The 12,080-nt window shown below is 40.8% G+C and overlaps 1 pseudogene; it reads left to right on the forward strand.

Annotated features, from left to right (window-relative positions):
- Positions 1-10,956: 10,956 nt before the first annotated feature.
- On the forward strand, positions 10,957-11,528 carry LOC127692977 (60S ribosomal protein L12-like; annotated as a pseudogene).
- Positions 11,529-12,080: the final 552 nt, after the last annotated feature.

Below are 12,080 nucleotides of genomic sequence, written 5' to 3' on the forward strand. Positions count from 1 at the left end.
TTTGCAGGGGAGGCGATCTGGTAAGCAAGACTTGAAGAAACGCATGCATTGTGGGTACTCCAGGTAAGGAAACAGCAAATTCAAACCCAGCAGATATGAGTTTCTTTTCTTTGCAGATTATTTTAAAATCTGATCTCTGCAGCGGGAGAACCATTATTATATTGAGCATCTAGGTAGATGTTTCATGGTTCACCTGAAATGCCCCATAAATCTAATCTTCATGAGTGATCAACACAAAGAAGGTGAATAGGAAAACAGACAGCTGCGACACTAATGCATTCATGAGTTCTACGTGGTGACATCCTGACAGACCTTGTTCATTGCTGGGCTCTGTGCCCAGTGGTAATGTGCAGAGTAGGCACCTTGAAAATAGGTGATAAATGAACAGACAAGGAAGGGTACCTTCCATGCTGGTTGTAGGCACAGGCTGTGCATGGTTCCTGCCTTAGTTACCTTTGGATTATTGTGATCACACTTCACAACCAAGGCAACTTATAAAAGAAAGTGCTTAACTTGGAGTTTGGTATTTTAGAGGGTTGGAGTTCATGATGAGGGTTGGAGTGAAGGAATACCTGAAAGCTCACATAATCATGAGGCAAGGGTGCGGGGTGGCGAAGAAACTGGAATGGCATGCATCTTTTGAAACGTCAAAGCCCATCCCAGTGACATACCTCCTCCAACAAGGCCACACCTCCTAATTGCTCTTAAAAAGAGTTCTACCTACTAGGGACCAAATATTCAGACATGAGCGTATGGAGGCCAGGGTGAGGCGGGGGGCATTCAGTGCTGAATGTTTTAAATTGTGTATCAGTTTTGTGTGTTTGCGTGCATATGTGTGTAATAACCATCTTTTTCATATCTGTGATTAAATTTTTTGTTGACTTTGACTTACTGATTTGTAAGAGTTCTTTTGTATGTAAAAGAATAAGCTCTCTGTTTTATGCCTGGGAGGGAGAAGTACTATGTTTTATTCATGTATCTCCAACCACATAATAAGTGCTATGTAAGTAAATGAACAAATTAATTTGTATTGCAAATAATTTTGACAGGGAGATTTTCGTGTATAATTTTCTCTGTTACTGACATCTTGAAAAGAGGATAGCAGAGCTTCTAGCAATATGAAAATAGAGATAAAGCTTATGTATACACTTGAGTAAATAACCATTTCCAATAAACATAAGGCAAACATAGACCTTCTGCTTATAGACAGCGTCAATAAGAGGAAGTCAATTGTTTTATAAATATTGAGGTTTCTGCTCATCTGGCTAAATCAGAAGAGCTTGCAGTTCTTTTCTTTGAATAGGTGTGGGTGCTACTACTGGTACTATCAGGCATGAATTAAGACCATGCACTGTGCCAAGAATAATGCTGAAAACTTTCTACAAATACCAAGTACACTCTAGTGTGGAACTTCCCTCAATGATATACATGGTCTTCTTGTTCCCAGTAATTCTTTTAGCTCCAGAAATGTCAGTAAATTGGTGACTGCAAGGAGGACCAAATAAAGCCGCTCATCTCTCAGGTAAAGAAAATAAGACAATGGACGTTTTGGCATTTATTTATGAATCAAAGTTCTAGGGCAGGCAGAGTGAAAATGGTACTCCCCAGGATGGTACAAGATAGAAATGATGGCTTTGCTCTTCTTCTCCCATTGACACACTGAAGGGGGGCGGTGAGAGCAAATGGTTCCAAATTTCAAGACAGTGATCACATAACAAAGAAGCAGAGTTCAGGTAGAATGCTTGGCCTTGATGGGACTCAACACAAGTCAAGTACATAAGGACCCAGGATCTTATCCATCATTACCGGTGGCTGAAAGACGGGATGCTCTCAGTTCTCCAAGAGCAGAGTTTCTAGGGACATGAAAGAGTGGTAGTCATAGTTAAGCAAACCAACATCCTGAAGCAGCACCCAGGGACCAAGACAAACCTTATTAAGTCAAATAAGTAGAGCATAAATGTGTCACTGTGGACTGAGAGTAGGTAGTACTAGAGTGACCATTCCTAGTAGGTCTCCTCTCTCAATTGTACCGCCATGACAGAGCCAGCCATTCTGCAGGAGAGATAGGTGAGGACAGCAGAAGACATTTTCCGGTTGTCCTATGTTTCTCCAGGAATCCATCTTGTGGAAGAGGGTGAGAATAAGAAGATTTGTCAATGTGAAAATTTTTGTAAACACACCATGTCACCCCCAAAGAGATCCCTAGACAGAAAGAACTGGGAGCTTTTAAGCATCACAATTTAGTGATTTCTTTTATGTAATTGTTCCCTTTCCCACTTATTAATACTGGGTGAAAATGAGTTTCTTAGAGAGATGTTTATCAGTTGTAAAATAAGAGCTTATTTTTCTCCTTTGCATATGTGTACCTATATGTCTCAGTGTGTGTGTGTGTGTGTGTGTGTGTGTGTGTGTGTGTGCACATGCATGTGGGGTGTCCATGGAAATTCCAGGGGTTGATGTCAGGTCTCTCCCTCACTCTCCACCTTATCTTTTGAGACAGGGTCTCCCACTGAATGTGCATCTTGCTATTTGAGCTCTTCTGACTGGCAAACAAGTCCCTGCTGGAATTACACCATTTCTGGATTTTTCACATGGATGACAGAGAAGAACCTCCAGGCTTCCGGCTTGTACAATAAGCATTTACTATCCGAGTCATGCTCCCAGCCCGAAGAGCTTACATTTCTCAGCAGACTGAACAATGAAGCTGGAATGTACATGTGCACCTTGAGTACATTTACGTTTTTACTAAAGTATGGCAGAATGCTTCTCTAGTACCCACAAGGTCCTTCAATTGATCCCCAGGATTAAAAAAAAAACATATTAACAAATGTCTTTCACTTAGGTATTTTATAAATGTAAACATTAAAACAAGGAATAAATGACTTTGCTATGGTTACTCAGGAAGCCATATGGCAAAATACAACTTTCAAACAAAAATTGCTATTTAGATTATTTTTCTTCTGGATTTTGTTTGTATAGATGAGGCATTGCAACAGCAGAGAATCTCCATTTTTTGGCATGAGATGGTTTCAGGGTTAGATACATGAGTGCAGAGATCCACTCAACTTAGGGGGAGCTTTGACTTAGAGCCTTGCTGCTGGTTAAATGCTCTCTGTGAGGTTGTGATTGCTTCTGTTTAGGGACTCAGAGCAGCAATGCATGGAGGGTTGGCTGGGATCCCACCTTGGGCAAAGTCATTGCAGATGATCCTCTGGAGGTTGAAGCTCCCAGTTGAGAGGCGACTGATAAGTTAATAGTGCGTGCTCTTTGGTGAGTCAGCCTGTAATTGCTGACACCAACCTTTGCTGCGTCAGGCCCAGGGGCTTGATGCTTGAGTCAGATGATGTAAACGGGGGTAAAGTTGGCCTTGTTTCCTGAAATCTTAGAGATTGAATAATACGTTGTTTAAATTTGGCTAGTGACTAAAATCACTTTGGCAGGAAAATGGATAAAATAAAATGAATAATATCTCACAAATCATGTTTCTCATGACTAATATCTCCATGTACATTGTGGAGTTAATAGGATCAAATAGCTAGTGATAATGTAATTGGTTGTTAGTTGTTAGGAATTGAGATATAATCAGCTTACCATAATTTTAAAGCCCAGAGCATGTTTTAATGAAACAGAAAGCTAGTGGGGTCTTGAAGACTGTGGGAACAGTACACACCAGAGTTTTCAGAATGGTGCCTGGAATGAATTCTGCTTCCTGAGATCCTCTTGGTGTGACTCTTTTCATCTTCTTTGATTTAGTTTCTGTTTTTTAATGGAAATCCCATATGTGGTTCAAAGGCCATATGAAAAGATGTATTCTTAGAATTCCTATTTCTATGCCTTTCCCATTCATCTTTTTAGACAATCATTTCCATTTGTCTTATCAGTGTTTAAAACAGTCACATGAAAGTCTTATTTTATCCATCATATACGATTTTGCATTTTTCTCCTTTAGCATTACAATGTGCACTCCCAGCCCCCACATGCTCATTCATAAAACTGTTCCCCACCTTTCTCACAGTTCCCAAGTATCCCTATGGCATGGCTGAATTGTAGTTGATTGAATGGAACATCGGTGGTTTACTATTAGCTGTCTGTCACTGTAACAAAACATATGAGGCAATAACCTTTAAAAAAAGGGTGTTTTAGTTAGGGTTTTACTGCTGTGAACAGACCAATACAGCTCTTATAAGGACAGCATTTAAAAGGGTTGGCTTATGGGCTCAGTGGTACAGTCTATTATCATCAAGGCAGGAGCATGGCAGCACACAGGCAAGTATGGTATAGGAGGAGCTGAGAGTTCTACATCTTCATTTGAAGGCTGTCAGGACAAGACTGGCTTCCAGGCAACTAGGATGAGGGTCTTAAAACCCATGCTCACTGTGACTTGTTTCCTTCAATAAGGTCACATCTATTCCAACAGGGCCACACCTCCTAACAGTGTCACTCCCTGGGCCAAGCATATTCAAACCACCACAGGAGCAAGATTCATTTGGCTCCCTTCCTAAGGTTCAAATGACGTATTAATCAGCTCCATTGCTTTTGAGCTGATGCTGGAGCAGCATCACATGTCATGAGTATGTGATGGAGAAAAGCAGCTCACTTCACAGCTAGGAAACCAAGAGAGTGCGGAGGGAGGGGTCTGACTCGCACAATACCCTTCCCAAGCACATACACTACAACCTAAAGACCTTTGACTGTGTCTCAGAGAATCCACCCCTTCCCAAATAGGAGGAGACCAAATGGTACTGAGCCTTCATCAAGCAGGACTCTGCAAGAAAGTTAAGATCCAAACTATTGCAAACTGTTGGCATGGCTTTTTCCAAGCTTTGTGTTCAGGTGTTTTCTTTCTTTCTTTCTTTCTTTCTTTCTTTCTTTCTTTCTTTCTTTCTTTCTTTCTTTCTTTCTTTCTTTCTTTCTTTCTTTCTTTCTTTCTTTCTTTCTTCCTTCCTTCCTTCCTTCCTTCCTTCCTTCCTTCCTTCCTTCCATTCTTTCTCTACAATGGCAACTTACTTTATTTTTCCCTTTTATAAAATTAAATTTATTTAAACAAGTACATTAAAAACATAAAATTGACCTGAAGAACTCCGGATGGCGGAGAAGCATCTTAAAAAATGCTCAACTTCATTAGTCATTAGGGAAATGCAAATCAAAACAACCCTGAGATTTCATCTTACACCAGTCAGAATGACTAAGATTAAAATTTCAGGAGACAGCAGGTGTTGGAGAGGGTGCGGAGAAAGAGGAACACTCCTCCACTGCTGGTGGGGTTGCAAATTGGTACAACCACTCTGGAAATCAGTCTGGCGGTTCCTCCAAAAACTGGGCACCTCACTTCCAGAAGATCCTGCTATACCACTCCTGGGCATATACCCAGAGGATTCCCCACCATGTAATAAGGATACATGCTCTACTATGTTCATAGCAGCCTTATTTATAATTGCCAGATGCTGGAAAGAACCCAGGTATCCCTCAACAGAAGAGTGGATGCAAAAAATGCGGTATATCTACACAATGGAGTACTATTCAGCCATTAGAAACAATGAATTCATGAAATTCTTAGGCAAATGGATGGAGCTAGAGAACATCATACTAAGTGAGGTAACTCAGACTCAAAAGATGAATCATGGTATGCACTCACTAATAAGTGGATATTAACCTAGAAAACTGGAATACCCAACACATAATCCACACATCAAATGAGGTACAAGAAGAAAGGAGGAATGGCCCCTTGTTCTGGAAAGACTCAGTGAAACAGTATTCGGCAAAACCAGAACGGGGAAGTGGGAAGGGGTGGGTGGGAGGACAGGGGAAGAGAAGGGGGCTTACGGGACTTTCGGGGAGTGGGGGGCTAGAAAAGGGGAAATCATTTGAAATGTAAATAAAAAATTATATCGAATAAAAAAAATAAAAAACCCATAAAATTGTACATATTAATGAGGTAATTTTTCCCAATTTTTCAATGTATGCATATACTCTGTAACATTCAAAATTACGCTAAGGCCATATATACCCATGTCTGAGAACAGTTACTATTTTAGGGTAAAAAATTTCAAAATTCCCTTCACTAATCAAACAGACTTACAGAGATACCCTTAATATACAAATAAATGCTTATGTTTAATGTGTTCCATGTGCTGAATTTGCGTGTACACAACACCTGTGGAGCACATCACCACAATTAGCACAAAGCATCTAATGTCACCCAAAGTTTCCTTGTTCCCCATTGCTTTTGTTGAGTTTTACATTGTCTTGTGGTGTGAGGACACCTCACATGAGATCTCAGCCTCTTAACCATCTCAGTGAACTTTGAAGCACAAGGTTCTGGGACCTCTTGGAGATGCTAATGGTATTTCCTTCAGATCAATGCTCAGAAATGAGATGCTGTACCATGTGGCAGTTCTATTTTTAGTTCTTGAGAAACCAGAGACACTACATGCTGTTGGTAAGAATTAAAAATGCCACAGAAGCTGTAAGAAGAGGAGTGGGGAGTGCTGCCTCCTGTATTTTTTGTATCAGGATTTTTTTCTTTTTCTTCTTATTTTTAAGTATTTATTAATGACTTCAGTAAGTTTGTATTTTATGTTTCTTCTTTTTTCTGATTTTTTTTCTGTGCAAAATGTTCCAGTTTTAAATTTCTGTTGTTGAACTGATCCAGTAGTCTTTGTGTGTTTGGACTCGTTCATCTTACCAGACCCCAGAATACAGTTCTGAATGCACTGAGCCCGAGCTGTTGTCTGTGTGTCTGTCTGGCAGAACGTGCTCCCTCTCACTGTCCGTTTTAGTGTTTCCCAGATGCTCTTGAATGGGAAACTTCATCTCAACCTTAGAATCAAGTTGTTTAGCTCCAGAAAAAAGTAAATTCCCTGAATTTCAATCAAGACCTCATTAAATCCATACATTATGTTGGGGGCAAGCTACTGGGGCTGTGATGTTGCATTATTTTAGTAAAGTACCAGAAGCTTTCCTATGTGTGGTGACTTGATTTTGCCTGGCCAGGGATGTGGGAGGGTGGGTGGGTAGGTGTGGGGGTTGGCACGTCTTAGAGCCTTTGGTTTTTCTAATTTCTTTTTCTATTTTTAAAAAATGAAATGTAGACATATTGAAATGAACGGTACAGAAATGGTCTGCTCCCTCCTTATACATCTTAGTAGCTTACTGTTTATGTATGAGAAGGTTAATCATTTTTATATGTTAATTCTATAAGTTTCTAGCTATCCCATTCTTCACTGCTTTTTGTTTTGTTTTGTTTTAATTAACTTCAGATAATCATCTCTTCTCTTGGTTTTATTCAGGACACTTTTTTTTTTCTGGTGCAAAAGAAGAGGCAATGTTACTTCTTCTTTCCCAGTGTCTGTGCTTCTGATAGTGATCGAGTTGATGTTTACTTTAAAGACATTTCTGGGATGTGGTGTGTGGCCTTCATCTCCCCGAGCCTCCTACTGTTTCTATTTCACAGCCTCATTCATGGAAGTTGCTGGTCAAGTTCCTGCCAGCATCGAGATTCAGGATCCAGCCAAAGGCTGACGACCTTGACACAACCGGGAGAGCCTTTGCTGCCCTCGAATTATTGTTTTTATCCTCCTCCTCAAGGAGGACCTCCCAGTTCAGGACTGTGGGAGGGGCCACTACTGTTCACCCAGTTAACACTGGAAAAACCTAGTAGTCACTGTGACCTTTTGGAGACCAATCTGCTGAAAAGCCAGATGGGAACCATAGAGGTCAAAGTCAAATGTTAAGTCCAAAGGAGCAAGAACAAGAGAATAGGTGGTCGTCAAGGATACCTTGAAAACAAAGCTGGACCGATACTGCGGCAGGCGAGGTGTGTAGGGCAATGCCATTATTCATAGGCAAGTGACTGTGGTTTAATTTTATGAGCCATTGAGGTATGACTTGTGTGGGCTTATGAGTCTGATTATAAGTGTCAGGCTCAAAATAGGTACTAGTCATGCTGCAAGTTTTAAATACTGAGTAAAACATGGGCTCTAGAAAAAAAATGTCCTGGATTATTTGAGAAGATCCAAGGCCCAGTGCACACCCTTTTAACTATCATGTTCTACAACATTCTGCAATGAAGGAAATGTTCTCCAATCTGTGCTGCCCAATAAAGTGGCCATTGGTCATAAGTGCCAACTAAGGTAAGGTTAACTTCTAGTTTATTAAAGTTCTTCTTGGAACTATGAATTATTTTATTATTTGTATAGGTGGGACATAGTGAGATAATCCATTAATTTCATTTTAATTAAACAGTTAAAGTGATTAGTGGTTGCTCTGCTGGACAATGTATCTCTAGCACTTTGTATTTTAAAATTACAAAGAGTTAAAGTGCACAGCTCAGGTCCTGTGTGAGTCAGATATGTGCTTTTTAATGACACACACACACCAGCAAGAATAAACCTCACTTCTAATAGACTCATATTCAAATATGATATTATAAAGGTTTGTAATGAAATAATTTGCATTTTATAAGTCCCACTGCTTATGTTCTAGTGATATACGAATGGTAAGCTACATTAGTTAGGAAAGGAAAAATAGCGAAATACCCAATCCAAAGTCATAACCATCATTAGTTCCAAATGTGTCAATGCTGACACTTAATACAGACTTCTTACGGGAGGATAGAACCTGTTATTGATCTTGTCTGAAGAGCAGAGGCTGAGCCCAGGCTCCAACCTGCCTCATTTACTACCTCTTCAGCCCGCAGCTGAAAGCCAGGAAATGACTGGTCTCCTGGCGGTAATCATTTTGCTGTGCGTATCATTCACCTTAGATTATTTAAAGGAATAGTGAATTGTTTTACCGCTGGGCACTGCAGTGACTTTCCACGGTCATCAAGCCAGAAACTGGCTGGGCTACATGGGAAGAGACTGATAGGTTTTCCTAATCTAAGTTCTAGCTGGCACATAATTACATTATGAGGTAGACCTCTCCACACAGGCCTCTGAATCTGGCTTTATTTGCCAGAAGTGGAGCCCTGATGACGGAACTGGAGCGCCATTTCTGTCTGTTGCGCTCCTGTATGTGTGAGTGGCACTGGATCCCCACGTGTTCCGTACTGAGAGGATCGTGGCTATCTCAGGACTAGGGGTGCTTGGCAGAGGTTTCCCTACTCTTCCCAATCCTTCTGCTTCCTGCGGATGCTCATCTCAGTTGCTCAGACAGTTTCTAGGGCAAAGGCCCACCAGCTACGTTAGGAATAAACAGAGTGTATAGTTCCAACAGATGAATTTGACACAGGAACAGTTGCCTTCATCAAACAGCAGGGAGGGTGTTGGCTCTCCAGCTTAGGCAAATACTTTAAGCCATTGCCATTGGAGTCAGTGACAAAATATTGACATCGGCATTCAAGGCGAAAAGATCAGAAGTCCATCCATAATGTGCAAGCGTTGAGTAATATCCCTGTGCGCTTAAATGCTTTTCTTCGGAATTCTGTTGCTGTACGAAGCACCGTGACCAAAACAACTTAGGGAGGAAAGTGTTTATTCTATATACACTTCCACATCACTAGAAGGCAGCCTGGGCAGGAACTCAAGCAGGGCAGTGACCCCAAGGGAGGAGCTGATGCAAAGGCCACAGAAGGGTGCTTACTGGTTTGCGCCACATGGCTTACTCAGCTTGTTTTATTATAGAACCCAGGACCATCAGCCCAGCCTGGTACCCACCCACTATGGGCTGAACCCTCCCTTTTAATCTCTAATTAAGAAAATGCCTTACCGACCTGCATGCAACTAGATCCTATGAAGGTATTTGCCCAGTGGAAGTTCCTTCCTCTCAGATGACTCCAGCTTGTGTCAGGTTGACAGAAAACTATTCAGCACAATGATACAGAGACGATTATAAAATGCAAGGTTATCAGACATATTTAGAGTCCTGCTGTAGGTGGCTTGAAAAGTGATAGAACTGTGAGATTTTATATGCTAAGAACACCCATAGTTGTTGCAGGAAGGAAATATAGGTTAGTGATGCACTTTTGGGCCAAAAGCTTCATCCTTATTGCCGCATGGCATAGGAGAGCGAAACTCTTTACAGCCAGGTTTCATCAGTGCTGGCTACTGTTTGCTCTCCAGAGCTACGTGTATCTTTGCTTTCTGAAATACAAATTTCAGTCTTCAATTTCCTGCTTTTTGAATTCCATTTACTAACTCCAGAAGCCATGTAGATGACCTCCAGGTAGAGTTCTTTTTTCCTTAGGGGAAGCTGTACCCTTTTAACATTGGAAACCTGGAAATTGGTGATACTCAGATACTCAGACTTCTCGGGCAGTGTGGTCGCTCAAGGTGGCTTGCTGATACAAAGCCGGCTCTCATAATCTCTCCGTTTTTTCCCTTGTTTTGGAGACAAGGCCTAATGTAGCCCAGGCTGTACTTGAACTTGCTATTCATTCCATATCTGGCTGTGAACTTCTGATCCTTCTGTTTCCACCTGCCAAATGCTAGGATCACAGATATTCACCACCATGTCTAGTTCATCTTGTTTTCTTTTAATGTATCGAGTAAAGAAAGATAACTTTCTTTGTGTTTTATAGCTCCTTTTGGAATTTGTTCTAGTCATTTCTGGGACCTCCTGATCTTCTTCTTTGTCTTCATTGAAAAAACTTGCTTTAATTCCAACTCTGCAAACATTAAAAGGATGACTTAAGTTCAGAGTTCTCCAGTTTCTCTCCATTATTGTTTTTAAGTCAACAAACATTTGTGATAATGTATCATGTGCAAAATGATTTCCATATAGGAGAGAGCTTCTATAAAGGTGTGCGGAGAATTCTTGCTCAAGTGAATATGGTGATCCATTACTAGCATTTCGCCTTCTTGGTGATTCTGTCATTTTCACAGCTTCTCAGGTCCTTGCAGACTTATCTCGTATGACATCAGAACAAACCATACATATTTGGCTGTGTATGAGAATGTATGTCAAGCTGTCCATTGAGAAGAACATTAAGAAAAGTTTGGAGGTACTTTTCAGCTTTTGGCTCAGAGGAGTCTATGGTGCAACTTTCTTCAGTCGTCTCAAATCTGGGTTCATCCGACACCAGCTGCCTCTACCATGCCGACCTGGTTCTACCCCAATGAGATCAAAGTTGTCTACTTGAGGTGCACTGGAGGCTAGGACAGCACCACATCTGCCTTGGCCGCTAAGATCGGTCCTCTTGGTCTGTCTCCAAAAAAAGTCGGTGATGACATTGCCCAGGCTACTGGTTGCTAGAAAGGTCTCAAGATTACAGTGAAACTGAGCATCCAGAACAGACAGGCCCAGACTGAGATGGTGCCTTGGCCTCTGCCCTGGCCATCAAAGCCCTCAAGGAGCCACCAAGGGACAGGAAGAAGCAGAACATTAAACACAGTGGAAACATCACTTTTGGTGAGACTGTCAACATTTCCTGGCAGATGAGACACCCGTCTTTGGCCAGGGAACTTTCTGGAACTATCAAGGAGATCCTGGGTACTACGCAGTCTGTGGGCTGTAATGTGGATGGCCACCACCTTCATGACATCATAGGTGACATCAACAGTGGTGTCATGGAGTGCCCAGTTAGTTAAGAAGCAACAAGAAAATATTTCAATAAAAGACTATCTGATAGAAAAAGTTGGAGGCACAGTTTGTCCTACTCATGCTTCTGATTTCCTGTTCAGATCTCAGACCTAAATTACAGGGTATCCATAATATAAAATACAATATAACAATTTAGAACTAATGTAAATATATATTTAGTTACATTAAAAATGTACACGTTTTACTGTTGAGTGAGAAACGGCAAATTGTAACATATTCTTTCAGGGTGATTTCATTTGTAAAGTTAATACATAAATGGATACATGTAAATCTTTCACACATATGTATATTAATGATGCTTACCAAATAATGAAATAATTGAAGACTTCAACTAAATTGCTGATGGTGAGTAACATGAATATGTCGCCTTAGAAAGGATTAAGATTTTTCTCTGCCATTTTTTTCTCTCACAGATACTTATTTTTTATGCTGCTGCTGTTTTTTGTTTGTTTGTTTGCCTTTTGTTTTTGTTTTGAGACAGGCTGCTCTTAGAAAGACCAAGTTGACCTATAACTTCTTTGTAACCAGACTAGTCTCAA

The sequence above is a fragment of the Apodemus sylvaticus genome, chromosome 9 (genome assembly GCF_947179515.1).
Source record: "Apodemus sylvaticus chromosome 9, mApoSyl1.1, whole genome shotgun sequence".
NCBI classification, from domain to species: Eukaryota; Metazoa; Chordata; class Mammalia; order Rodentia; family Muridae; genus Apodemus; species Apodemus sylvaticus.